The sequence below is a fragment of the Dendropsophus ebraccatus genome, chromosome 1 (assembly GCF_027789765.1).
Source record: "Dendropsophus ebraccatus isolate aDenEbr1 chromosome 1, aDenEbr1.pat, whole genome shotgun sequence".
Classification (NCBI taxonomy): Eukaryota; Metazoa; Chordata; class Amphibia; order Anura; family Hylidae; genus Dendropsophus; species Dendropsophus ebraccatus.
In genome coordinates, this window is record NC_091454.1 from 125,378,067 (window position 1) to 125,405,866 (window position 27,800).

Genomic DNA, 27,800 nt, shown 5'->3' on the forward strand with positions numbered 1-27,800 from the left:
TATTGGAAAATGGTGATGAAAAGGTAAGAAAATTGCTTGGTCAGTAATACCCAAAAAAGGCCTATCACTAAGGGGTTAAAGTGGCAGTCAACCATAGACATAGTTTTTGCAAAGAAAAAAAAAACTATTCTGTACATCCCATTTTAAATATAAGGATTTAGAGTCCATTAAAGCGTAACTGTCATTTCAGAGTCATTTTTCTGAAAACAATAAATATCTATAGTACAAGCGATTTTAAGAAACTCTGTAATAGGTTTTATAAACAAAAAGAGTTTCCTTCTGTACTGAAAAAGCAATCTCTCAGCCTCCCCCCTCACTTCAGAAGCAGCAGGATTTCTGTCTCCATTGTGTGGCTATGGAGAGGGGAGGGGCTGAGAGGAGTGACTGAGCATGGAGCAGTCTTGCAAAGCACAACACCCTGCAATCTTCTCTCAGTAAGTTCATAGATAAACACTGACCTTTCTGACCCCAGAATCCTGCGTTTTAGGTGCCCAGAGAGTCTACAAACAGCTGACCTTCATGTCACCTCTTCCTGATCCCTCATCTCCCTCGGCCCCTCCCCCCCCCCAAAAAAAAAGGATAGAATGGAGCCCATCCTCACTGGCTTCTCTGTAATGAAGACGTGTTTGCCTGATAATGCACAGATAAGAAGTCGGGGGTTGGGAGGCTGGGAAATTGCTTTTTGAGTACAGAAGAAGGCTTTTATGGCTGATAAAACCTATTACAGAGTTTCTTAAAATCGCTTATACTACTGATTTCTGCAATACGCTGCTTACGCTTTAAGTTGGAGATTTGTGAGCAATTTTTGCTATGTTCTCAGAAAGGAGGATAATGTAAGCACATTGTAATTTATGAATAGCTCATATTAATACAAGACAATAATTGTGGACAGTATTGTAAACTAAATAAAAAGTAAATTATAACAACTTTGTTTTGTAAATTAAAATTTCATGTAATTTTATAACTTCAGAAACTGTATACTGCAGCTTTACATTCTATGTCAAAGAAATGATGTGGCTGCACTTTAGTAAACATTATAATGTCATCTCACCTTGAGGCAAAAGAGAACAATCAGCAAATTGGGATATAAAAAATACCATTTGTATTCTTTAACATTAATTAAGCTGTCACTGTATACTCTGTATGCAATATAGAAAAATCTAACCGAGTTAAATGAAAATAATTTGCATCACATCAACTTAAAATGAAGCAATAGTCAAGAATAAAATAATGATGACAAATGGAATACTTTGAAATGTATGACATCTAAGCACAGAGAGGTCAATCGTTTTTAATAAATAATTCAATTTTACAAATGATTAAAAGGAAGATATCTATTAGTAATTCACCAGCAGAGACAATTACCATATCATAATGTATAAGAATGAAAAACAATAGTCACATTATTGAGGTATTTGAAATACTGAAAGGCAAAAAAGTGTTTGGCAAATCTCAAAATTAAATGTTCATTTTTAATTTGTCGACCCTCTGTGACGGCCATATCTTGCATTTGACAAGTAAGAATTCTAAACTAGATTTGCATTTCCAGGGAAATACATAGTGCTTGAAAAGAGCGCCCCTTTACCAGTGACTTCCTTTTAAGAGAAACTGTAATCCTGGGTCTCATCCCTTTAAGAGCGACATGGGTCCCTTTAAGAGCTCTTAAAGGGACCAGGCTGCTCTTAAAGGGACCCAGGCCGCTCTTAAAGGAACCCAGGTTGCTCTTAAAGGGACCCATTTCGCTCTTAAAGGGACCCATTTAGCTCTTAAAGGGACCCATTTCGCTCTTAAAGGGACCCAGGTCGCTCTTAAAGGGACCCAGGTCTCTCTTAAAGGGACCCATTTTGCTCATAATGGGACCCATTTAGCTCTTAAAGGGACCCATTTCGCTCTTAAAGAGACTCATTTCGCTCTTAAAGGGACCCAGGTCGCTCTTAAAGGGAACAAGGTTGCTCTTAACCCCTTGCCTCTAAAGCCTGTTTTGGCCTTAATGACCAGGCTAATTTTTTTTAAATCTGACCTGTCTCACTTTATGCGCTTATAGCTCAGTGATGCTTTAACGTATGCTAGCGATTCTGAGATTGTTTTTTCGTCACATATGACACTTTATATTAGTAGCAAAATTTGGTCACTACTTTGTGTATTTTTTGTGAAAAACATCAAAATATCATGAAAAATTTGAAAATTTTGCATTTTATGAACTTCTGAAATTCTCTGCTTCTCAAAAAGGAAGTCATAGCACATAAATTAGTTGCTAAATCACATTACCAATATGTCCTCTTTATTCTGGCATAATTTGGGTAACATATTTTACTTTTTTAGGGTGTTATGGGGCTTAGAAATTTATTAGCAAATTATCACATTTTGTGAAAATTTCCAAAACTGATTTAGGGACCAGTTCTTTTTTTAAATGGATTTAGAAGGCTTGTATACTGAAAACACCCATAAATGACCCCATTTTGGAAACTAGACACCTTAAAGAATTAATCAAGGGGTATAATGAGCATTTTAACCCTACAGGGGCTGGAGGAAAGTATTCACAATTAGGCCGTAAAAAAATCGAAAATTTAAATTTTCAAATAATATATATGTTTAGTAATCCTACCAAAAAAGGCCTAAATAGTGCGGTCTATGCCTCGAGAAAGCAACACGCGAAACGCGCGTCGGGTGTACGGTGAGGTGGACTTATATACTAAGGACATGTATGGGTAATATCTACTATGTGTTTATGGCGTTTTTTATATGTCTCTTTGCCATATACCCACTGTGGGAGTTATTTACTTGCTGTATGTAGTACCAACCCAGTGCCCAGTATATATGTTTGTATATGTAGGTTGTCTATGTTTTCTTCCTACCTTTTGATATAGCATTTTATGTATAAAGAACTCTTTGATCCACCGTTTGTATGGGGATTTGTATTAGCTTCAGCCCCCCCATTATGTATTTTTAAATCTCTTTTTTTGATATACCAATAATAATAATAAAAAATATTTATATTTACATTGGTCTTGCATTCGGTTTTTCTTGTTTTTTGTGTAATATATATGTTTAGATTAAAGTTTCTCATTTTCAAAAGGAACATGAGAAAAAAAGCATGCCAAAATTTGTAACGCAGGTTCTCCTTAATAAAACGGTACCCAATATGTAGGTGTAAACCACTGTATGGGCACACAACTGGTCTCAGAAGGGAAGGAGCGCCAATTAGCTTTTTTAATGCAGATTTTGCTGAAGAAGTTTCTGAGCGCCAGGTGCGTTTGCAGCGCCCCTGTAGTCTCCCCAGAAGAAAAATAAACTAAAAGTCACCCCATTTTGGAAAGTACACCCCTCAAAGAATTCATCTTGGGGTGTGATGACCATTTTGACCCCACAGGTATTAGAGGAAAGTATTTAAAATTAGACAGTAAAAATTAAAAACTTGAATATTTCCAATAATATGTTTGTTTAGTTTTAAATTTCTCAATTTCACAAGGAACATGAGAAAATCTGCACCCCAAAATTTGTAACACAGGTTCTCCTGAGTACAACGGTACCCCATATGTGGCTATAAACCACTGTATGGGCACACAGCTGGGCTCAGAAAGAAAGGAGCGCCAATTAGCATTTTCAGTTCAGATTTTGCTGAAATAGTTTCTGAGCGCCAGGTGCGTTTGTAGTTCCCCTGTAGTGTCCTCAGAAGAGAACCCCCCCAAAAGTCACCCAATTTTGGAAAGTACACCCCTCGAAGAATTCATCTTGGGGTGTGGTGACCATTTTGACTCCACAGGTATTAGAGGAAAGTATTCAAAATAAGACAGTAAAATTGAAAAACTAGAATTTTTCCAATAATATGTTTGTTTAGTTTGAAATTTCTCAATTTCACGAGGAACAGGAGAAAAAATGTACCCAAAAATTTATAACGCAGGTTCTCGTGAGTAGAACGGTACCCCATATGTGGGCATAAACCACTCTATGGGCACACAGCAGGGATCAGAAGGAAGGGAGCACCAATTAGCTTTTTCAGTGCAGATTTTGCTGAAGAAGTTTCTGAGCGCCAGATGCGTTTGCAGTGCCCCTGTAGTGCCAGCGGAGTAAAATCCCGCCATAAGTCACCCCATTTTGGAAAGTACACCCCTCAAAGAATTCACCTTGGGGTGTGGTGACCATTTTGACCCCACAGGTATTAGAGGAAAGTATTCAAAAGTAGACAGTAAAAATGAAAAACTCGAATTTTTCCAATATTATGTTCCTTTAGTTGGAAATTTCTAAATTTCACGAGGAACAGGAGAGAAAATGTACCCCAAAATCTGTAATGCAGGTTCTCCTGAGTAGAACAAACCCCTGTATGGGCACAAACCCCTGTATGGGCACACAGAGGGGCTCAGAAGGAAGAGAGCACCAATTTGCTGGAGCAAAACCGCAGCTAGAAACAGTTATTAGAATAGCGCTGTTACTAAAATACAATAAAAAAATTAGATAACAGGTAATGTGGGGTGGTTACGGGTAATCTGCAGTGGTTACGGGTAATCTGCGGTGGTTACAGACAATCTGGGGTGGTTACAGGTAACCTGCTGTGGTTACGGCCAAAGTGGGGTGGTTACGGACAATCTGGGTTGGTTACGGATAAAATGAAGTGCTTATATGTAATTTGGGTTGGTTACGGCAATCTGCAGGGGGTCTTTGGCAATTTGGGGTGGTTAAAGGCAGTGTGCGGTGGTTAGAGGCAACGTGCGGTGGTCAGTGCCAATGTGTGGCGGTCAGTGGCAATGTGTGGAGGTCAGTGGCAACGTGCGGCGGTCAGTGGCAACGTGCGGCGGTCAGTGGCAACGTGCGGTGGTTACGTGTAATCTGGCATGATTACGGGCAACCTGGGGCGGTTAGGAGCAACGTGCGGTGGTTACGGGTAATCTGGTGTGATTACGGGCAACCTGGGACGGTTAGGGGCAAAGTGCGGTGGTTACGGGTAATCTGGTGTGATTACAGGCAACCTGGGGCGATTAGGGGCAACGTGTGGTGGTTACGTGCAATCTGGCGTGATTATGGGCAACATGCGGTGGTTACGGGCAACGTGCGGTGGTTACGGGCAACGTGCGGTGGTTACGGGCAACGTGCGGTGGTTACGTGTAATCTGGCATGGTTACGGGTAATCTGGCGTGGTTACGGGTAATCTGGTGTGATTACAGGCAACCTGGTGTGATTACAGGCAACGTGTGGTGGTTACGGGCAACATGCGGTGGTTACAGGCAATGTTCGGTTGTTACAGGCAACGTGCGGTGGTTACGTGCAATGTGCGGTTGTTACGGGCAACGTGCGGTGGTTACGTGCAATCTGGCGTGATTACGGATAACCTGGGGCGGTTATGGGCAACGTGCGGTGGTTACGGGTAATCTGGGGGGTTAGGGGTAATTTGGGAGTAAACTGCAATTATTACTATAATAAAAAGTGTGTGTTTTATTTTTTTGTATGTTTGTCACTTTTTGTACTTTATACATTCATTTTCACTGTATTACTATGATTACTGTGATATTTTTTATCACAGTAATCATAGTTCAGTGACAGAGACCAAATTGGTCTCTGTCACTTTAAACTTTCAGAGCTGGCTGGTTGTGGCGCGCATGCGCACTTCATAACCAGCCAGGACACCGAAGAGGAAGGAGCTCCGTGGATCCGGTGAGTATATGAAGGAAGGGCGGGTGACTGGGGGACGGGGGTGACTGGGGGGGTGGGAAGCGACTTGGGGGGCGACTCTGTAACACTTTTTATCCCCTGTCACCAATGATTTATGGTGACTGGGGATAAAAAGTGCCGGCAGCACTGGGAACAGGCGATCAGCGGTATATAGTATATACCGCCGATCGCCTGTTCCGGGACCCCACAGGGGGGTCCCCGATCACTGCCCCATGCTCTTCGCTACCTCCGGTGGCGGAGAGCATGGAGCTTTGATCATTTTTTCATTTCCATCCCTGCGAACAAACATTGTTTGTTCGCAGGGATGGGGGCGGCCATCTTGGATCTGATGGCCGCCCGGGGAGGGAGCGGGTTAGTGATCGGGGCACTAGGGGGGCTGATCTGGGGTCTGATTATTACATTTTCATCTCCCCCCACCGTGGATTCACGGTGGGGGGAGATGAAAGCTGTCGGCGGCGCCGGTACCGGAGATTGCCGTTATAATGTTGATAGCGGCGATCTCTGGTACCGGCGGCAGGGGAAGGGGGGCTGGGGGACACAGTGACAGTGGCTGCGGGAGGAGGCAACGTGCTGCAGCCTCCTCCCGCCGCCAGATCGGCGGCAAACATCACATCTCCCCCATAGACGCTGCGGTCGCATCGACAGCAGCGTTTATGGGGTTAACTGCCCGGATGTGGTGTGATACTGCCTCCTCCCGCTGCCCGATCTCACTTACCGACAGCGGGGGGAGGCAGGAACAACATGACGTTTGGGGAACGTCATGTTGCATTAACTACTTACTTTACATGACGTTCCCTAAACGTCATTTTGCGGCAAGGGGTTAAAGGGACCCAGGTCGCTCTTAAAGGGACCCAGTTCGCACTTAAAGGGACCCATTTCGCTCTTAAAGGGACACAGATCACTCTTAAAGGGACCCAGGTCACTCTTAAAGGGACCCAGATCGTTCTTAAAGGGACCCAGGTCGCACTTAAAGGGACCCAGGTCGCTTTTAAAGAGACCTAGGTTGCTCTTAAAGGAACCAATTTCACTCTTAAAGGGACCCATTTCACTCTTAAATGGACCCAGGTGACGCTTAAAGGGACCCAGGTCGCTCTTTAAGGGACCCAGGTAACTCTTAAATGGACCCATTTTGTTCTTAAAGGGACATATAATTCTCTTTAAGGGACCCATTTCGCTCTTAAAGGGACCCAGGTCACTCTAAAAGGGACCCATTTCGCTCTTAAAGGGACATATTTCACTCTTAAAGGGACTAAGGTCGCTCTTTAAGGGACCCAGGTCGCTCTCAAAGGGACCCATTTCACTCTTAAAGGGACCCATTTCGCTCTTAAAGGGACCAGGGGCGCTCTTAAAGGGACCCAGGTCGCATTTAAAGGGATCCATTTCGCTCCTAAAGGGACCCATTTAGCTCTTACAGGGACCCAGGTCGCTCTTAAAGGGACCCATTTTGCTCTTAAAGGGACCCAGGTCGCTCCTAAAGCTACCCATTTTGCTCTTAAAGGGACATATTTTGCTCTTAAAGGGACCTAGTTCGCTCTTAAAGGGACCCCGGTCGCTCTTAAAGGGACCCAGGTCGCTCTTAACCTCTTAAGGACATATGACGTACCCGTACGTCATATGTACTCATTAGCCCTTCAAAGCGGGGCCGCGCGGCGACCCCGCTTTGAAGCGCCGTGGTCCCAGGTGCCACGTGTAGCCCGGCACCGCCGCTATCAGCGGGCATGGTCTGATCGCCGTGCCCGCTAATTAGCTAATCGGAGGCAGCTGTCAAAGTTGAGAGCTGCCTCCGATTACCGGAGGCAACCGTTCCCTGGGGTCTAGTGGGGGAGATCGCTCCTCCGGGACGTTGTACCGGAAGAGCGATCTCCCTGTCTGATGCCGGCCGGGGACTCGTCCAAGATGGCGCCATCCCCGACTCGGCACTCGTTTGCAGCAGCCGGAAGTAAACAAGTGCCTATCTCATTGATCTCTGCAGCATATCTATGCTGCAGAGATCTCAATGAGAGATCAAAGTATATGTATATGTGTAAAAAAAAAAAAAAAGTGTTGTTTATAGTAAAAAGCCCCCTCCCCTAATAAAAGTCTGAATCACCCCCCTTTTCCCAGGTTTTAAATAAAAGTAAACAAATAAATAAATAAATAAACATGTTTGGTATCGCCGCGTGCGTAATTGCCCACACTGTTAATTAATCACATTCCTGATCTCGCACGGAAATCGGCGTCAGCGCAAAAAAATCCCAAAGTGCAAAATTGCGCATTTTTGGTCGCATCAAATCCAGAAAAAATGGAATAAAAAGCGAACAAAAAGCTGCATATGCGCAATCAAGGTACCGAACGAAAGAACACATCATGGCGCAAAAAATGACACCTCACACAGCCCCATAGACCCAAGGATAAAAGCGTTATAAGCCTGGGAATAGAGCAATTTTAAGGAACGTATATTTGTTAACAATGGTTTGAATTTTTTATAGGCCATCAGATACAATATACACTCACCGGCCACTTTATTAGGTACACCATGCTAGTAACGGGTTGGACCCCCTTTTGCCTTCAGAACTGCCTCAATTCTTCGTGGCATAGATTCAACAAGGTACTGGAAGCATTTCTTAGAGATTTTGATCCATATTGACATGATGGCGTCACACAGTTGCCGCAGATTTGTCGGCTGCACATCCATGATGCGAATCTCCCGTTCCACCACATCCCAAAGATGCTCTATTGGATTGAGATCTGGTGACTCTGGAGGCCATTTGAGTACAATGAACTCATTGTCATGTTCAAGAAACCAGTCTGAGATTATTCTAGCTTTATGACATGGCGCATTATCCTGCTGAAAGTAGCCATCAGATGTTGGGTACATTGTGGTCATAAAGGGATGGACATGGTCAGCAACAATACTCAGGTAGGCTGTGGCGTTGCAACGATGCTCAATTGGTACCAAGGGGCCCAAAGAGTGCCAAGAAAATATTCCCCACACCATGACACCACCACCACCAGCCTGAACCGTTGATACAAGGCAGGATGGATCCATGCTTTCATGTTGTTGACGCCAAATTCTGACCCTATCATCCAAATGTCGCAGCAGAAATCGAGACTCATCAGACCAGGCAACGTTTTTCCAATCTTCTACTGTCCAATTTCGATGAGCTTGTGCAAATTGTAGCCTCAGTTTCCTGTTCTTAGCTGAAAGGAGTGGCACCCGGTGTGGTCTTCTGCTGCTGTAGCCCATCTGCCTCAAAGTTCAACGTACTGTGCATTCAGAGATGCTCTTCTGCCTACCTTGGTGGTAACGGTTGGCTATTTGAGTCACTGTTGCCTTTCTATCAGCTCGAACCAGTCTGCCCATTCTCCTCTGACCTCTGGCATCAACAAGGCATTTCCACCCACAGAACTGCCGCTCACTGTATGTTTTTTCTTTTTCACACCATTGTCTGTAAACCCTAGAGATGGTTGTGCGTAGATCAGCAGTTTCTGAAATACTCAGACCAGCCCTTCTGGCACCAACAACCATGCCATGTTCAAAGGCACTCAAATCACCTTTCTTCCACATACTGATGCTCGGTTTGAACTGCAGGAGATTGTCTTGACCATGTCTACATGCCTAAATGCACTGAATTGCCGCCATGTGATTGGCTGATTAGAAATTAAGTGGTAACATGCAGTTGGACAGGTGTACCTAATAAAGTGGCCAGTGAGTGTAAGTTATACATGTTATATATCGTTTTAATCGTAACGACTTGTGGAACATGCATAACAAGTCAGTTTTACCCCAGGGCAAATTGCATAAAAACACAGTTCCCCCAAATAAAAGAAATTTTTTTTTTAAATTTCACCACACTTTGATTTTTTTTCCTGGTTTCGTAGTGTACCAAATGCAAAAATTCAGCCCGTCATTGCAAAGTACAATTAGTGACGCAAAAAATAAGGGCTCATATGGGTTTCTAGGTGGAAAAATGCAAGTGCTATGGCCTTTTAAACACAAGGAGGAAAAACCAAAACCAAAAACGAAAATGGGCCCCGTCCTTAAGGGGTTAAAGGGTCCCATTTTGCTCTTAAAGGGACATATTTCGCTGTTAAAGGGACATATTTCGCTTTTAAAGAGACCCAGGTCGCTCTTAAAGGGACCCATTTCACTCATAAAGGGACCCAGGTCGCTCTTAAAGAAACACAGGTCGCTCTTAATGTGACCCATTTAGAGCGACTTGAGTCCCTTTAAGAGCAACTTGGGTACCGTCCCTTAAAGAACGACTTGGGTACCGTCCCTTTAAGAGTGATTTGGGTACCGTCCCTTAAAGAATGACTTGGGTACCGTCTCTTTAAGAGCAACTTGGGTACCGTCCCTTTAAGAGCGGCTTGGGTACCGTCTCTTTAAGAGCGGCTTGGGTACCGTCCCTTTAAGAGTGGCTTGGGTACCGTCTCTTTAAGAGCGGCTTGGGTACCGTCCCTTTAAGAGCGGCTTGGGTACCGTCCCTTTAAGAGTGGCTTGGGTACCGTCCCTGTAAGAGTTACTTGGGTACTGTCTCTTTAAGAGCGTCTTGGATACCGTCCCTTTAAGAGCGGCTTGGGTACCGTCCCTGTAAAAGTGACTTGGGTACTGTCTCTTTAAAAGCGGCTTGGGTACCGTCCATTTAAGAGAGGCTTGGGTACCGTCCCTGTAAGAGTGACTTGGGTACCGTCTCTTTAAAAGCGTCTTGGGTACCGTCCCATTAAGAGCAGCTTGAGTACCGTCCCTGTAAGAGTGACTTGGGTACCGTCTCTTTAAAAGCGTCTTGGGTACCATCCCTTTAAAAGCAGCTTGAGTACCATCCCTGTAAGAGTGACTTGGGTACCGTCCCCTCAGCTCTGCTATTCTACTGATTGAACTCTGCTACTTATAATGGTAAAGATCATTGCTCGGTTACCATGACAATCTTACTCATGTCAGTGAGACAAAATCGTTAAGGACCTTCCATCTTCTACATCTTCTATTGGCCAATAGTGGACATGTGACTGCAGGGCAGTTTCTAGATCATTTTGGAAACAGGACGAATCTTGATAAAAGCGCCCCCCCCCCCCCCCCCCCCCCCCCTCAACATCACTCAATTCAGCCCTGGAGAAGGAAGGTGGGCTTTTATCAGGATTCGGGTTATTAGGAAGAAGCAGTGTGTGTATTATGGAATAGATCGGTGTTGCACCCCTAAGAGATAATGTTCAACCGAATACAAAATCACCATACAGGGACTCACAGGTGCTGTTTTCTTCGATCTGCAGCACCATTTTCCTTTTCCTCTCCAATCGGACCACCATGATGATTTCTTGCAGCAACAATTCGTCTTCTCAGAACCTGCCAGACAGACATCTCAGGCTCCGCACTTATCCAGCAACTTCCTTCCCTTTTCCCTCCTATAGGCTCCTAAACTGTAGTAATTCTGCTGCTTGGTGCAGTAAAGTCGGCAAGGTGTGACCTCCACTACACTGACATACAGGATGCTGGGAGAGCTGGGTGACCTCCATTACACTGACATACAGGATACTGGGAGAGCTGTGTGACCTCCATTACACACTGACATACAGGATGCTGGGAAAGCTTGATGACCTCCATCACACTGACATACAGGATACTGGGAAAGCTGGATGACCTCCATTACACTGACATACAGGATACTGGGAAAGCTGTGTGACCTTCATCACACTGACATACAGAATACTGGGAGAGCTGGATAACCTCCATCACACTGACATACAGGATGCTGGGAGAGCTTGATGACCTCCATCACACTGACATACAGGATGCTGGGAGAGCTGTGTGACCTCCATCACACTGACATACAGGATACTGGGAGAGCTGAGTGACCTCCATCACATTGACATACAGGATACTGGGAGAGCTGGATGACCTCCATCACACTGACATACAGGATGCTGGGAGAGCTGTGTGACCTCCATTACACTGACATACAGGATACTGGGAAAGCTGGGTGACCACCATTATACACTGACATACAGGATACTGGGAGAGCTGGATGACCTCCATCACACTGACATACACGATGCTGGGAGAGCTGTGTGACCTCCATTACACTGACATACAGGATACTGGGAAAGCTGGGTGACCACCATTATACACTGACATACAGGATACTGGGAGAGCTGGATGACCTCCATCCCACTGACATACAGGATGCTGGGAAAGCTGTGTGACCTCCATTACACTGACATACAGGATGCTGGGAGAGCTGTGTGACCTCCATTACACTGACATACAGGATGCTGGGAAAGCTGTGTGACCTCCATCACACTGACATACAGGATACTGGGAAAGCTGTGTGACCTCCATTACACACTGACATACAGGATACTGGGAAAGCTGGGTGATCTCCATCACACTGACATAAAGGATACTGGGAAAGCTGTGTGACCTCCATTACACACTGACATACAGGATGCTGGGAAAGCTGGGTGATCTCCATCACACTGACATACAGGATACTGGGAAAGCTGTGTGACCTCCATTACACACTGACATACAGGATGCTGGGAAAGCTGTGTGACCTCCATTACACACTGACATACAGGATGCTGGGAAAGCTGGGTGACCACCCCCTGTAATCCCCCCTGTGCTGCCCCCATTGTAATAATCCCTCCTCTGCTGTCCCCATTGTCATACCCCTCCCCTCCCTGTGCTGCCCCTTCCCCCAAATAGTAATAATCCCCTCTGCTCCCCCTGCATTGCCAAACACACACACACAAAAAAACAAACAAAGATTATACTCACCTTATTCTGGCATAGGGGTCCCTCTCTCCTCTTCTTCTCTTCTTCTCCAGCCTGGGAGGAGCAGACCGCTGCCGCACCTGCACACATCTCTCTCCAGCAAACGCAGTGAAATGACGTCATTGCGCTGCTGGAGGGAGATGTCTGCAGGTGCAGAGTGCTTGGCTGGGTCGGCGCGGTCCGGGGGCGGAGCTACGGGAGATCCGGGGGCGGAGCTACGAGAGGTCCGGGGGCGGAGCTACGGGCGGTCCAGAGACGGAGGTCCAGGCAGTCCGGGGGCGGAGCTACGTGAGGTGATTCTTCAGAGGAGCAGGTGATGGGGCGAGTGAGCTAGCAGGCGGGCGGCCGTCGGGGGGCGCGCAGCTAAGTGGAGTCTGGGGGGTGCCACCAGCGCCCCCTAGCTATCGGCGCCCCGTGCGGCCGCCCGGCCCGCCCGCCTCTAGAAACGGCCCTGTGTGACTGTGGGACTGTTGTGATACATTGCCTGACAAGACCTTAGAGTTCCTATTGGCTGCTATATTTCAGCTATTTGCATATGTGCTGTGATTGGCTGTTAGCTTTGAGAGTGTGGCCATTATTTTTAATGGGCCATTAGTTTCTATGGGAAATTCGGGGTCTTTAAACGTAAATTTCTTAAAAACGACAAATCCGATCGAAACGAAAAATAGATAGCACACCTCACACCACAGAGGGCTTCGAAACGCAGTTTGAACAGAGTCTGTGGGCAAAGCGGTTCGGGCTGTATTAATCGCAGAAAAATAGCTAGAAGAAGAAACGGAAACGGAAGAAGAAGAAGAATACGGATTACAATATAGTGCTTTCAAGCACTATAATGAGAATTTAATTAATGCCTTGTCACAATCATCATGAATCACCAAGATGTAATGCTTCCAGACAAGACTCACCAGTGGCAGTGCCATCCTTTACATTCCTCTGCTGTGCTTCATGCTTGTCCTGGGGATACTTGTGTCTTCAGGCATATTCCCTAACCTTCTGCTGCAGTGACACTTCTGGCCACCAGGGTGTACAGGCAGCCAACTGCTCTAGATTTTTAGAGGCAGCTTGTGTTCCCTTGTTATTGCTGTCTGCCAGTACAGAGCCACCTGCACCTTCTTAAACCAGCTCAATCACCTGTTTTCTGCCTGAGTGTTATTGAAATTGTGAATACTTAGCGAAGGTTCATTTCTTTGATCCCGCTGATTCTCTGTGTATCCTGACTATAGATGAGTGAAGCATGCTTTATTACAATTCATATAAAGCAGGACTCTATTACACAGGCCATCATGACAGGCCCATCAATACTGTGAACAAGCGCTGATCTGCTACATCTGCGCTTGTTTATTGGGCCTATTATACGGCCCGATAATTATTTAGCAAGGGCTGCATGGAAATCATTAGGAATGTCTGTGCAGCCTTTGCCCAAACAGTTTACATTACCTGTACAAGTTTCCGGTCTCCTCCTGCGCTCTAATTCCTCCCTGGTCACGTGCGTTGCAGCTTCACAGGGGCCTGTCAACTCAGCCAGTCACTCACAGGGACCACCGCAACCAGTGATTGGCTGAGTGGGCTCAGAAAGACCGCTCTGAAGCTTCAGCACGTGGGACTGGGGAGAAAGTAGAGCGCAGGAGGAGACCAGGAACAATGACAGGTAATGTAAACTGTTTGTTTAATAGTCAGTGGTTTGTCCGCGCATTGCTATGTGTGATAGCGATTGGTTGTCAGACTATGATTTTAGGTCAGGGCCTAAAGAAACTATATTCTATCTATTACACAGAGTGATAATTAGGCAAATTAGGACCATTTAATATTATATACATTATACATGTAATAGGGCCCTTAGCTTTTGAATCCTTATGTCTGGGCACTCATCATCAAGAATCATCATAGGCTGTATCCATGTTTTCCAACCGAGCCTTGGACTGTCTCCACGTTTTCCACAGAGTTCGCAGACATTGGGATTCAAAAGCCAAGCCGAATCGTAACAAAGCAGGAATCACTAATTTATAATCCTTACTAATAATGTACCAAATGCATACAAGTGTATAGGAGCTCGGGGTCATGTCTATAGAATTTAATGTAGCACATTATTAAATTCTAAATATGACAGCAATTTGTACCTACTTTACTGTTGTAGCTGGGTTCACACTACATATATTTCAGTCAGTATTGTGGTCCTCATATTGCAACCAAAACCAGGAGTGAATTAAAAACACAGAAAGGCTCTGTTCACACAATGGTGAAATTGAGTGGATGGCCGCCATATAACAGTAAATAACTGCCATTATTTCAATATAACAGCCGTTGCTTTAAAATAACAGCAAATATTTGCCATTAAATGACGGCCATCCACTCAATTTCAACATTGTGTGAACAGATCCTTTCTGTGTTTTTAATCCACTCCTGGTTTTGGTTTTGAGGACCACAATACTGACTGAAATATACGTAGTGTGAACCCAGACGTATTTTGCTTTTATTTAACTGTGTACGAACATATCCAAAAGGGGAAACTATCAGCAGGTTAGAAGAATCTCACCTGCCGATATGTCTCTATAGAGCAAAGGACACTGAGGATTAAGGTACAATGGGGAAGGAGCTACCACCCTCAGCACACTGATCCACTCAGCTTGCCCACCCTTCTTTAAGAATATTTGGACAATGCTCTGCTAATAGTCGTTGGGGGGGGGCAATTGGGATTGGTACCCCCACTCCAAGTGTACCAAAACACCTCAGAAGCATTTAAAATAATCTTCAAAAAATGGTGCTGAGGATCAATGTAAGACAAATACCTTCATTCTTCACACCCTGTGCACTATAGGGACATAATAGAAGGTTAGGTGTCTAGCATTAGAAAAACAAGGCCACTTTCTTCCAGAGAAAACACGACTCTTATATCCAGTTCAGGTGTGATTTGCAATTAAGCTCCATTCACTTCAATGTAACTGAGTTACAAAACCTACACCCAATCTGGAGACAAGAAAGTGGCCATGTTTTTCTAACACTGGGATAACCCTCTTAATATTCTAAACCACGGAAGTGAGAAAATTCTACTGTTTTACTGTTTCTAGCTGTTAGTATTCCGGCCATTGTCAAACTGCAGTAAGGGCAATCATTTAAGACGTTATTTTTTTGTATGGTCTTCTATCTTTAGTCTAATGTTGGAGTAGACTTGATAAAAGTTGTTTTATACATGTCTAAACAATGGTTCATCGTAAAAATATTATTATACAATGTATTAATATGGGCAAACATATTAACTCTTTGGTAATGAAAATTAAAGCTATAATAATAGGAAAAAATAGGACATGTCATTACTCGGAACTGATGCACGGAAAGGATTCCCCATAGAAATCAATGAGATCCGTGTTTTTCACGGATGTACACAGATGTGACATCCGTGTTCATCTGTGAAAAAACAAATGTGATGTAATCAAGGTAATTTAAAATGCTTTAACACAGATCCTTGAAAAAAAATGGACACGGATGCAAAACGGATGCAAAACGGATGAAAAACGGACTGTTTTGCACGGACCACAAACCGGGAAAAACACTGAACGTGTGAATGAGCAGGCGGAACATTAAAGTAAGCAGAATATAGGAGCAGGAAGTGTCAGCGTCCTGCTCCCTTATTCAGGCCGGGACGTGACCTCTCCGGCAGACGTGATGATGTGACGTCATCACGCCTGCCGGAAGTCCCGTCCCCGCTGCTCGCAAGATGGAGCCCGAAGAGGAGGAAAGCTGCTTCCTGCAGCCACAGCGCGGATTAGGATGTAGGATGTTTTTTATTTTTAAGGGGCAGAGCAGGGGGCATTATTAGTATATGGGGGCACCTCTGGGGGCATTATTAGTTCATGGAGGCACCTCTGGGGGCATTATTAGTATATGGGGGCACCTCTAGGGGCATTATTAGTTCATGGGGGCACCTCTGGTGGCATTATTAGTTCATGGGGGCCCCTCTGGGAGCATTATTAGTATATGGGGCACCTCTGGGGGCATTATTAGTATATGGGGGCACCTCTGGGGGCATTATTAGTTCATGGGGGCACCTCTGGGAGCATTATTAGTATATGGGGCACCTCTGGGGGCATTATTAGTATATGGGGGCACCTCTGGGGGCATTATTAGTATATGGGTGCACCTCTGGGGGTATTATTAGCTCATAGGGGGCATCTCTGGAGGCATTATTAGTTCATGGGACACCTCTGGGGGCATTATTAGCTCATGGGGCACCTCTGGGGGCATTATTAGTTCATGGGGGCACCTCTGGGGGCATTATTAGCTCATGGGGGCACCTCTGGGGGCATTATTAGTATATGGAGGCAACCCCTGGGACATTATTAGTATATGGGGGCACCTCTGGGGGCATTATTAGTTCATGGGGGCACCTCTGGGGGCATTATTAGTTCATGGGGGGCACCTTTAGGGGCATTATTAGTATATGGGGGCACCTCTGGGGGCATTATTAGTTCATGGGGGCACCTCTGGGGGCATTATTAGTTCATGGGGGGCACCTCTGGGGGCATTATTAGTTCATGGGGGCACCACTGGGGGCATTATTAGTATATGGGGGCGACTCTGGGGGCATTATAAGTTCTTGGGGGCACCTCTGGGGGCATTATAAGTTCATGGGGGCACCTCTGGGGGCATTATTAGTATATGGGGGCACCTCTGGGGGCATTATTAGTTCATGGGGCACCTCTAGGGACATTATTAGTATATGGAGGCCACCCCTGGGGCATTATTAGTATATGGGGGCACCTCTGGGGGCATTATTAGCTCATGGGGGCACCTCTGGGGGCATTATTCATGGGGGCACCTCTAGGGGCATTATTAGTTCATGGGGGCACCTCTGGGGGCATTATTAGTTCATGGGGGCACCTCTGGAGGCATTATTAGTTCATAGGGGGCAACTCTGGGGGCATTATTAGTTCATAGGGGCACCTCTGGGGGCATTATTAGTTCATGGGGGCACCTCTGGGGGCATTATTAGTTCATGAGAGCACCTCTGGGGGCATTATTAGCTCATGGGGGCACAGCAGGGGATCCTACATACAAGGGGCATCCCACATTCCTACTCGCTTTACTGCACATAACACCAAACAGCACAGTTACTTTGGGAGCCTACAGGAGGGAGAAAGTAAAGGAAGTTGCTAGAAATGTATGGAGCCTAAATTGTTTGTCTCGCAGGTTCTGAAGAGATAAAAAGTAGCTGGAATAAATCATCATGGAGGACTAGACGGGATGGAGAGGAAAAGGGAAAGTGACGCCTCAGATCAAAGAAGACGTCACCTGTGAGTCACTGTATGACGGTTTTCTTATTTTGTAGAACATTATTTAGTAGGGGTGCCCCGAGGAAATTTTTTTTTCCAAGGTGTGCCCCGAGATGGAAAAGGTTGGGAAGCACTGCTTTAAAGTATTGTTGCATTCTTATTTAGTAGATGGACTTTTGGGTCCTTTCAGATACCAGGCCCAAGCAAAACTGTAATTCCTGTACCTCGTCTGTCAATATACCCCTGAATGCAGTCCGATGCCTGAAAAAGCCTAAGCATAAAAAATGTCTCTCCTGAAAATCTCCTTTTATAATTTATAAAATATAGACTTTTAAATACACTTGACTGGTCAGTTACAGTAACCCACACAATTATCATTCTAATGAAGCAATTCAACATATTGATTTTGAAAAGATTACCTTATGTTCATCAACCTAATAGAAAGAGGCTTTTTATGATGTTGATACTTAAAGAGACTCTGTCAGTAGGATTATGATGTCCTATCTCAGGGTAGCATAAACTAGTAACAGAGAAGCTGAACAGAATGATGTATGACTTACATTGTTCTGTGCAGTTGATCCAGAGATATACTCCTGAATAACATGGAAAATAAGTAGTCATCTCCATTATGTGCATGAGCCCAGCAGACCTGGATATTCATGAGAAGCTGTAAACTCTGCCCACCAGCTGCTGATTGGAAGTTATCTATCCATGCTGTGTATAGGCATTCAACTGTCATTCAGCAGCTGGAGGGCGGGGGAGGGGTGTGGCAAGAATCCTATTCTCCTGCGTATTAGGAGAACAGAATGATGTAATGATGTAAGTAATATACCGATCTGTTCAGCATTTCTATCACTAGTTTATGCTGCCCTCATTTAAGGCAGCATAAACCTAGGGACAGATTCCCTTTAATCATTTAGGCAAGCCAGAGGACATTGGCAGTGAGACAGAAGAACTGTGACGACCTGTGACAGGCAAATATTCTAATTGTCATAAAATTTTGTAAATAAGGAAATAAGGTTATATTTACCTATTATACTATACCTACAGTACCTTTGGCTGCTCATGAATAACTATGAAATGCTATACAGTAATGTAAATATTTGAAGCAGCCTAAAATGGTAATCCAGCTGTTAAAAAAAAAAACAAAAAAAAAAAACTATGACTGTTTTCTTCTAGAAACAGCACATCTCCTTTCCTCAGTGTGGGTGTGGGTTTTGCAGTTCAGTTCCATTTTATTTGATTGGAGCTGAATTGTAATACCAGACACAACCTGGGGACAGTGGTGGTACTGTTTTTGTAAGAAAGCTCCGTGGTTTTTTTTTCTAATGCTGGATAACTGCTTTAATATGGAGTACAGTGTTTGTTGCTAATGACTCTACATCAATTCAGATTAGTTTTTAATATCTGGCTACAGTGGGTGGACAGGAGGGGATTTTATAGGCATTAATTAACACTAAATATGTTTAGTTTTAGAATCTACTCAACGCCTTCTAATATTGACTCACACTGTGTTGCTGTTATAAAATTTAATCTCAGAATATCTATAGTGAAAAAAACATAATGCACAGGTATGAACTGAAATATTTAGCATCAGTTTCTGTCAAGTAGAACATCATCAGCAACATTAGTGAGGTTAGTTTGTTACACATATTATCTGTTTTCAAATGTATGATAGAAACCCAAAAAATGATTGGCATTGACTACCATTGTTTCAGGTTGAAATACAGTTTTGGTTTAGAACCTTTCACTTATCTTACAGAAAACGCTGCTGATCTTTTAGGTGTCAATGTGAATAGGGAACCAATTCAAAGAAGGCTTGGGTTAATTTATGGATACTGAGACCATTCTTTTGCACTTTGTTCATGATAAATGTAAAGCTTTGACATGAATGGTACTGTATTCTAAGATGAATTAATGATTTAAGGAGGAACACATTAATAAAACTGCTGTGGCTGTTCTCTCTGGTAATGGAATGATTAGAGCAATAAAATGATAGCTCAATACATACAAGAGAGTGTGAAAGATTAAATAACTAAATAGTATACACATCAACTTTTTTGGAGCATGCTCAACATAAATGTCCTTTTTATTAAGTCATCTTACCAAGATATTATATTTAGGTTAAAGCTTTACACTTTTCATTCTTTTATTATAACTTTATATATGGTTTGCTTAGCAAAACTTTTATCTAAAGAACTACAAGACATTCAATTCTTGTTCTTAAGACCTTAAAGGGGTACTCCGACTTAAGTTATTTCTCGTCTATAGGTCCATGGTATATAAGTTGTGACAGAAGAAATTGGTCTGTTAGTCAATCAATCAATCCATGAGCTCCGATGCAATTGAGGGGTGCTGATAGCTTACTGTGGCAGCAAGAGGCCACTGTCATTGACAGTCTAAAATGTTCTGAAATACTGTGTAGTATGTAGTCATAGCAGTATATGGTACATTAAATAGAAGAGCAAGTGTATAAAAACGACCACAAATGAAGCAACCAGGGGCAGCGCAAACAAAGTGTAGCAGCATATCAATGGACTGTAGAGATTCTTAAAATGTTCTAAGATGTAAATGCCACATTAACCAAAATCAATGCCACTGTGCCAATAAAGCCAAAATATATTTACATACAGATCCTCACATCAGGACTTAGCCTCTAGGTTCAGCAGAACAGTGAACTTCATGGCCAGTTTGCATGCAGACCTCTCGTAAGGATTTTGCCTCAGGAGTGAAGCAGGAATACATAACTGGTGTAATGGAAAACAACTTCCCCTCAATCAAGATATATAGGAATAAAGTTGAGGTGTCAAACCAGGTCAAAGTGGATCACTGTGACAAGGGGACGTGACATCAGATGCAATTGAATTTATTAATTTTGATTTAAAATGTCTTATATTAAAAAATAGGAAATGTTATTCTGCCTAAGTCCCCCTGAATAAAACATAAAAAATGAGGAGATACTAGTTATATTATGAAACCACATGAAAGCTTAATCTAATTCTATGGTTCCAGCAAGTGAGAATATCTTTATTATAATATATACAGTAGGGTTGCATCATAGAAATACAGTATGGGCCCATTGCTGGTGATAAGCCTGTGATACAGATCCTCGATTTTTCGTAGTTCATAGGGCCATAGTGGAAATAACACATGGTTAGAAAGGGAAATAACAACCATGAATCAATGTTTGTATGGTAATGGAAGTAGTGAGGTTTCTGATTTTCGCAAATTTCAGAACTTAAAATTATTTTATTAATGTGTGTAGGAGCATAAATTATTTTCTTTATAAAAGTAAAGTAAAAGTAAAAATAACGACTTTCGGGTTCTCAGCTGTTTATGGTAAGCTGAAGTAAAATAAAATGGTAGTGAAATACTATCATATTTTTGCCTTTAGACTGTGTGAAATATATTAAGACAAGCTATGAAGACTCACAGTACTCCCCAAGGTGCTCTGATTCTCTGCTTCCCAGAACAATGTTGTCAACCTTCAGAAAGAATTACCTAAAGTCAGTATGTAGCACGTACAATTACTAAAGTACCAGTTGACTATTAGAAAAACAACTTGACTAAAGAATTAAAGACTGTACGCTATAGTTTGCTTAAAAACAAACAAAAACATTTGAAACGTAAAATAATAGAAATCTATTATACAAGCCAACATGTCAAAATTGTTTTGAAAGTATTTGCAGTTTCTAAATCTCAAAACAACATGCTTTCACAAGTAAAGAGATCAGCGGGGATATAATTGATTTTCAAGGAATTAAAATTTTGTTGTTATTAATTAGGCTATTAATGATACTCTCACCCCCCCCCCCCCCCCCTTACTATTGCTTCATTTCATTGGTTAACAGTGTCACCTAGGCGAGGTTTCACAGCAGTTGGGGCCCATCTCCTGGCTGGGAAGAGAGACCAACTGTCATGAAGCCCCGCCTAGGTGACACTATCCACTGATGAAATGAAGCGATTTTAGAGCTGAAAAGATATAGACACTTTTTATTCAGGTATATATCAAATCTGCAGCATCTAAGCCTGTGGATGGTGTGGAGAACCCCACATAGAGTAACAGTGTAACAGTATCACTTTAACCCCTTAGCGTCCCTCTGAACAGCGCCGCTCCCGGCTGTGATCTGCAGCCGGGGAGCGCCTCTATTAGCTGGTGCGGGTCCCGTTGCCACGCCGGCTAATTAAGAACTTCAATGCAGCTGTCAAACATGACATCTGATTGTCATGTTTGTCCATGTAATTTTTTTTCTATGCGGGTAAGACCAAGTGAAAATGTGAACCCACTTCTAAAGAGCATGTAAACTCAGTTTAATCCGGGAAAGGGATCCTATGTCTTATTGAGCATGTGCGCAGGAAGCACAAAGGGGATTTTAAGTGTATCATGTTCATTAGACTTTAAAGGGTTAAACCTCCAATGGATGGCAGTGACTGGAATAAGTCTCTTCTTATAAAAGAAGTGTGCTGGATTTCTAAGTTGGAAACTACCAGCCCATATGGCTTCAATGAGCAGAATGACTATAATATGTGCCTATGGTGATATATATATATATATATATATATATACATATATATATCTCACTGTGTGCCACTTATGTTTTCTATTTGATTCACATTGATATTTAAAGACACCTCCTCTAGAAGTCAGGTGATTCCTTGGCCAGAAGAAGCACCAGTGGGCATGAAACAGCTTTCCAGAGGGCTTGTACATGCCTGCTGATCCATCTCTCCTCCCTCCTCATTTCTGATGTATTGAATGAACAAAGCCAAGCACAAAGAAGCAGTGAGTGCTCCATGCTTATTCTGAATAATGGAATCACTGAATAATGGAATCTGCACTTGATTGCTTCAGGCTGCTAAAGCAATTGCCGAACTAAGGGTAACACCCTGATACAGAAGGCCAACACCTCCCCCCCCCACACACACACACACTGAACCACCAATGAAGGCATTGAAGCACAGAATTCAAATAGTTAAGTAGCTACCATAAAGAGTCTCTCCGTGCTGGATACTAGCAGCGCCCCCCAGCTACTGAAAGGAACCAGGTGCCCAGTATAGAGAGGGATCACATCATGATTTCTCTCTATCCACTTACTGACACCACAATATAACTGTACATCATGGTGTAGAAAGGTGTTAAAGTTCAACATAGCAATTTAATTTTGTAATTGTACTTAACCCTTAGGCGACCCTGGAAGTACCCGTACGTCCAGGGCCCCCTCCATGCGTTCAGAACGGGGCCGCGCAGCGGCCGCCCTCTGAACCGCCGTGGTCCCGGGTGCTGCTTGTAGCCCGGGACCGCGGCTATTAGCGGGCACGGTCCGATCGCCGTGCCTGCTAATACAGTAATCGGATGCAGCTGTCAAAGTTGACAGCTGCATCCGATTACTTGATGCAACCGTTTCCTGGTGTCTAGTGGGGAGGATCGCTCCTCCGGGATGTTGTCCACACATTTTACCCCGTCCGGGATCAGCGCCGTAATGGCGCTGATCCCGACTCTGCATTCGATTGCTTCCGGCTGCAGCAGCCGGAAGCAATCGATGTGCCTATCTCATCGATCTATGCTGCATATCTATGCAGCATAGATCTGTATGAGAGATCAGAGTACTTATACTAGAAGTGTAAAAGTAAAAATAAAAGTGTTGTTTTTAATAAAAAGCCCCCTCCCCTAATAAAAGTTTGAATCACCCCCTTTTCCCATGTTATAAATAAAAATAAATAAATAAACATGTTTGTTATCACCACAGCGTAATCGCCCAAACTATTAATTAATCAAATTCCTGATCTCGCACGGTAAATGGCATAAGCGCAAAAAAATCTCAAAGTGCAAAATTGTGCATTTTTGGTCGCATCAAATACAGAAAAATTGTATTAAAAAGCGATCAAAAAGTTGCATATGCGCAATCAAGGTACCGATAGAAAGAACACATCATGGCGCAAAAAATGACACCTCACACAGCCCCATAGACCAAAGGATAAAGCGTTATATGCCTGGGAATGGAGCGATTTTAAGGAACATATACTTGTTAACAATGGTTTGAATTTTTTAAGGCCATCAAATACAACAAAAGTTATACATGTTACATATCGTTGTAATTGTAACGACTTGAGGAACGTATATAACAAGTCAATATTACCCCAGGGCGAACGGCCTAAAAACGAAAAAAATAATAATAATAACATTTTTTTTTTTTTTTCAATTTCACCACACTTTTTTTTTTGTTTCGAGGTGTACTTTATGAAAAAATTCAGCCTGTCATTGCAAAGTACAATTAGTGGTGCAAAAAATAAGGGCTCATGTGGGTTTTTAGGTGGCAAAATGCAAGTGCTATGGCCTTTTAAGCACAAGGATGGAAAAACGAAAATGCAAAAATTTAAATTAGCCCGTTCCTCTAAGGGTTAAAGTGTGTCATGAATGATTTTGTGTTCATTCGTAGATGTGTGGGGGATAAAATTTCCTACAAATGCGGTTTCAGATGGAATGTATGTTGGAATGTTTATAATGTTTAGAATATGTTTACTAAGAAGAATTCTTCATCTATTTTTTCAACTTTATCAGGTTAAAAATTACAGGATTTTCTAAGCAGATAAAGCAGACTTTAATGTAGCATAGTGACAGATTATTAATTCCAGAACATTAATTTTTCAGTAATAGTGATAAATAATTGACAAACTATCTTTCAAGAAAGTTTTTTTTCTATCTTAAAAATTTTTACACTCCTACTTACTACCAAATCTAATTTAACATGACAGCATAAATCACAAACCTCATTTATTAAAAATGTTAAAGATGTGTATATACAGTAATTAACACATTTCATAGGACATAAAAGCCTAATACCCAGCAAACCAGAGTGCTGTCAGATTGGACTGATAATTGGAGATAGTAGATTTGATTCTAAAGGCTCATGCTTCAGAAGAGGTTCAAAGAGGCATTTTGAAGAACAAGTCAAGTAGAGAATTTTTATGGGGGCAATCCAGAAACAGCGCCACTATTCTCCTCACCTTATATTAGGTATTACAAGCTCAGTTCTATTAAAATAAGTGAAGCTTATAATAATTGTAATACCAAACACAACCTGAGGACAAGTGTGGGGCTGTTTTTGAAAGAAAACATAAATTTTTTCAATTCTAGATAACACCTTTACAGATTCACTAAACTTATAGGTTGACCTCCCATACAAAATAATGCATTACACTATTACAGATTAAATCAATAGGTGGTCCAAGTAGTGTGCACAATAAATGTTTTTGCAGCCACTCTACACTTAGGGTCCTATTCCACAGGCCGAAGAGGGCCCGATCAACGATGTAAACGAGCGGCGATCTGCTAGATCGCCGCTCGTTTACTGGGCCTATTCCACGGCCCGATGATCGTTGAGCGAGAGCTGCAAGGACATTGTTACCAATGTCCTTGCAGCCCTTGCAGCAGCATACATTACCTGTCAGGTCTTCTTCTCCACGCTATCTTCATCCCCGGGTCCCACGCGCTCTATCTTCCGAATGGCCGGTCAGCTGACAGGCCACACTCAGCCAATCACAGGCCGCGGCGGTCCCGGCCTGTGATTGGCTGAGCGCTCCGTCAGCTGACCGGCCATTCGGAAGATAGAGCGAGCGGGACCCAGGGATGAAGACCGCGCAGAGAAGAACTGACAGGTAATGTATGATGCTGCGCTTCTGAAATCGTCGGTCGCCCGCCGCGCACCGCTATTCAACCATAGCGATGCGCGGTGGGAGAACGATGATTTTAGGTCTGGCCCTAAATGAACGATCAGCCGATGACACGATCATCGGCTGATCGTTCTCTCTATTTCACCGAACGATAATCGTCCAAATGGGGCCAATTCGGCCGATTATCGTTACTGTGGAATAGCGCCCTTACAGATAATGTTAGAAAATAGCTGACTCACCTCATCTACTACTTCAAAGTTCTATCCTAGGTTAATTGGAAATGTTCTAAATCAGTCTAAACCCTTAAGAAGTACAGTAATAAAAAAGAAATCTGCAGTGTAATGTTAACCCTTTGATGACCAGGCAAATTTTAGTTTTTCTGCTTTGGTTTTTCTCCTCCTCTGTTTGAAAGACCATAGCGCTTTTATCTTTTCACCTACAGACCTACATGAGCCCTTATTTTTTTTTGGAAGACTTGATGTTTCCATAGAATACTGTATGTAGGGAAACCAAAAAAAAAAATATTTGCTCAGTGAAATTGGATTTTTTAAATTTTTTTTTTTTTTTTTTTTTATTTTGGGAGGTTTCGTGTTTACAATATTTTCCCTATGGTAAAACTAATGTTTTATTTTCATTCCTTAAATCAGTATGATTACAATGATGGTCTTCTTATATATATTTTATTTTATTTGACTGCTTTTAAAAAGGTAAAACCTTTAAAAAATATATAAAATGTGTTTAAAATTGTTGTATTACAATCAATATACACTTTCATATATGTTTGCATATATGCAACTTTTTGATCACTTTTATTACATTTTTCCGGATTTGATTTAACCAAAAATCAGCAATTTTGCATTTTGGCTTTTTTTTGCACTTACGCTGTTTACCGTCCAATATTAGAATTGTGATAATTTAATAGTTCAGACAATTTTGCACATTGTAATACCAAATATTTTTATTTATTTTTATTTTTTTATAAAATGGGAAAAGCGGGGTCGTCAAGGGGTTAATAATATTCTCAGTGCCAGTTCAAACCGTTTATAATACTATAGCGACATTGCACAGAGGTGTGTGCTAGCTTGCCAGTCACTGTATGCAAACAGCATAGCGTGCTACTTAAGTTTCTTGATAAGAGAATGCAATGCACAGACTGGCTGATGGATCGCCCACTCCACCAATCAGTAAGAGGGACGGGACATGTGATGCAGTCACTGACTGGCTAAGCGAGCATTACAAAAGCTGGCCCCTGACATTGCAGCCGGAGGAGCCAGTACCGTGACTTACATGGAATCCAGGCGAAAATGACTTTAGATGGCTGTGGGAGAGCCCAAGAGTGACGCTACGAAGGCACGGGGAATGGTAAGTATACTTTCTATTTTATCTTCCCACATCCCCCTGCCTGCCTATGCTTTGTTAGTTTCACAAGACTTCTGCTTTAAAGGGAATCTGTCAGCTGTTATTCATCTTCCATCTAGGGGACACTGCTAGATGCTGTTAGGAGACACATGGGGGAGATTTATGAAAGGGTGTAAATATACACCTGGTGTAAAATATCCACAGCAACCAATCACAGCTCAGCTTTCAGCTCTGGTAAAATATGAGGAGCTGTGATTGATTGCTGTGGGCAGTTTACACCAGGTGTATATTAACACCCTTTCATAAATCTCCCTCATGGTATCTTAAATATATATGTCTGTATCTCCATAGCATAGAAATTATTTTATTCTTTGTTCCAAAGAGTCTAAAAGGCTTTTCCAAGCTTCTGAAGGTTGCTGGAATGAAGCTGGAATGTCTCCTCACTACCCCCTCCCTGCATAACCAACACTTGGAAACTAAGTCCAAAGCAGGTATTACATATAATATACAAATATTCACAATACATACACACATCACATAGAAATATAAAGAATGCACATTACCTGTATGCAAACATAGTACACACACATGCACCACACGTACGTACAAACATCATATACAGATATAAACAAATGCACATTATATACATGCATAGATAATACACATGCAGTAAACACACATACTCATACATACTTCATATACACAGATTTACTTCTGGTACAGGAAAGCAATAGGTACAGCTCACAAACCATCAGAACTGCAGCTCCAGGAGCTGTTCCAAGTCCACACTGTACAGGCTTCAGCCTCTCTAATTTCCCTCCTCCTGTATCCTAGCTGCAAGCAGCAGCACATAGAGCAGATGGAGGCAGCCTTAGAAGAGAAGGTGTGGGGGGGGGGATCTTAGGGCAGAGGAGAGGAACTGCGCTGATTATGCACATTACATTCTTCTGCCTATCACTCTGATCACTCCCTGCCTCTATATAAGATCAAACCCCAGGTTACTATATAGAGGCAGTGAATGACTGGGTGACAGGCGTGTGCAGAAGTTCTGTGGGATAATATGTCATCTTGGAGCTGCTAAACAGGAAGGC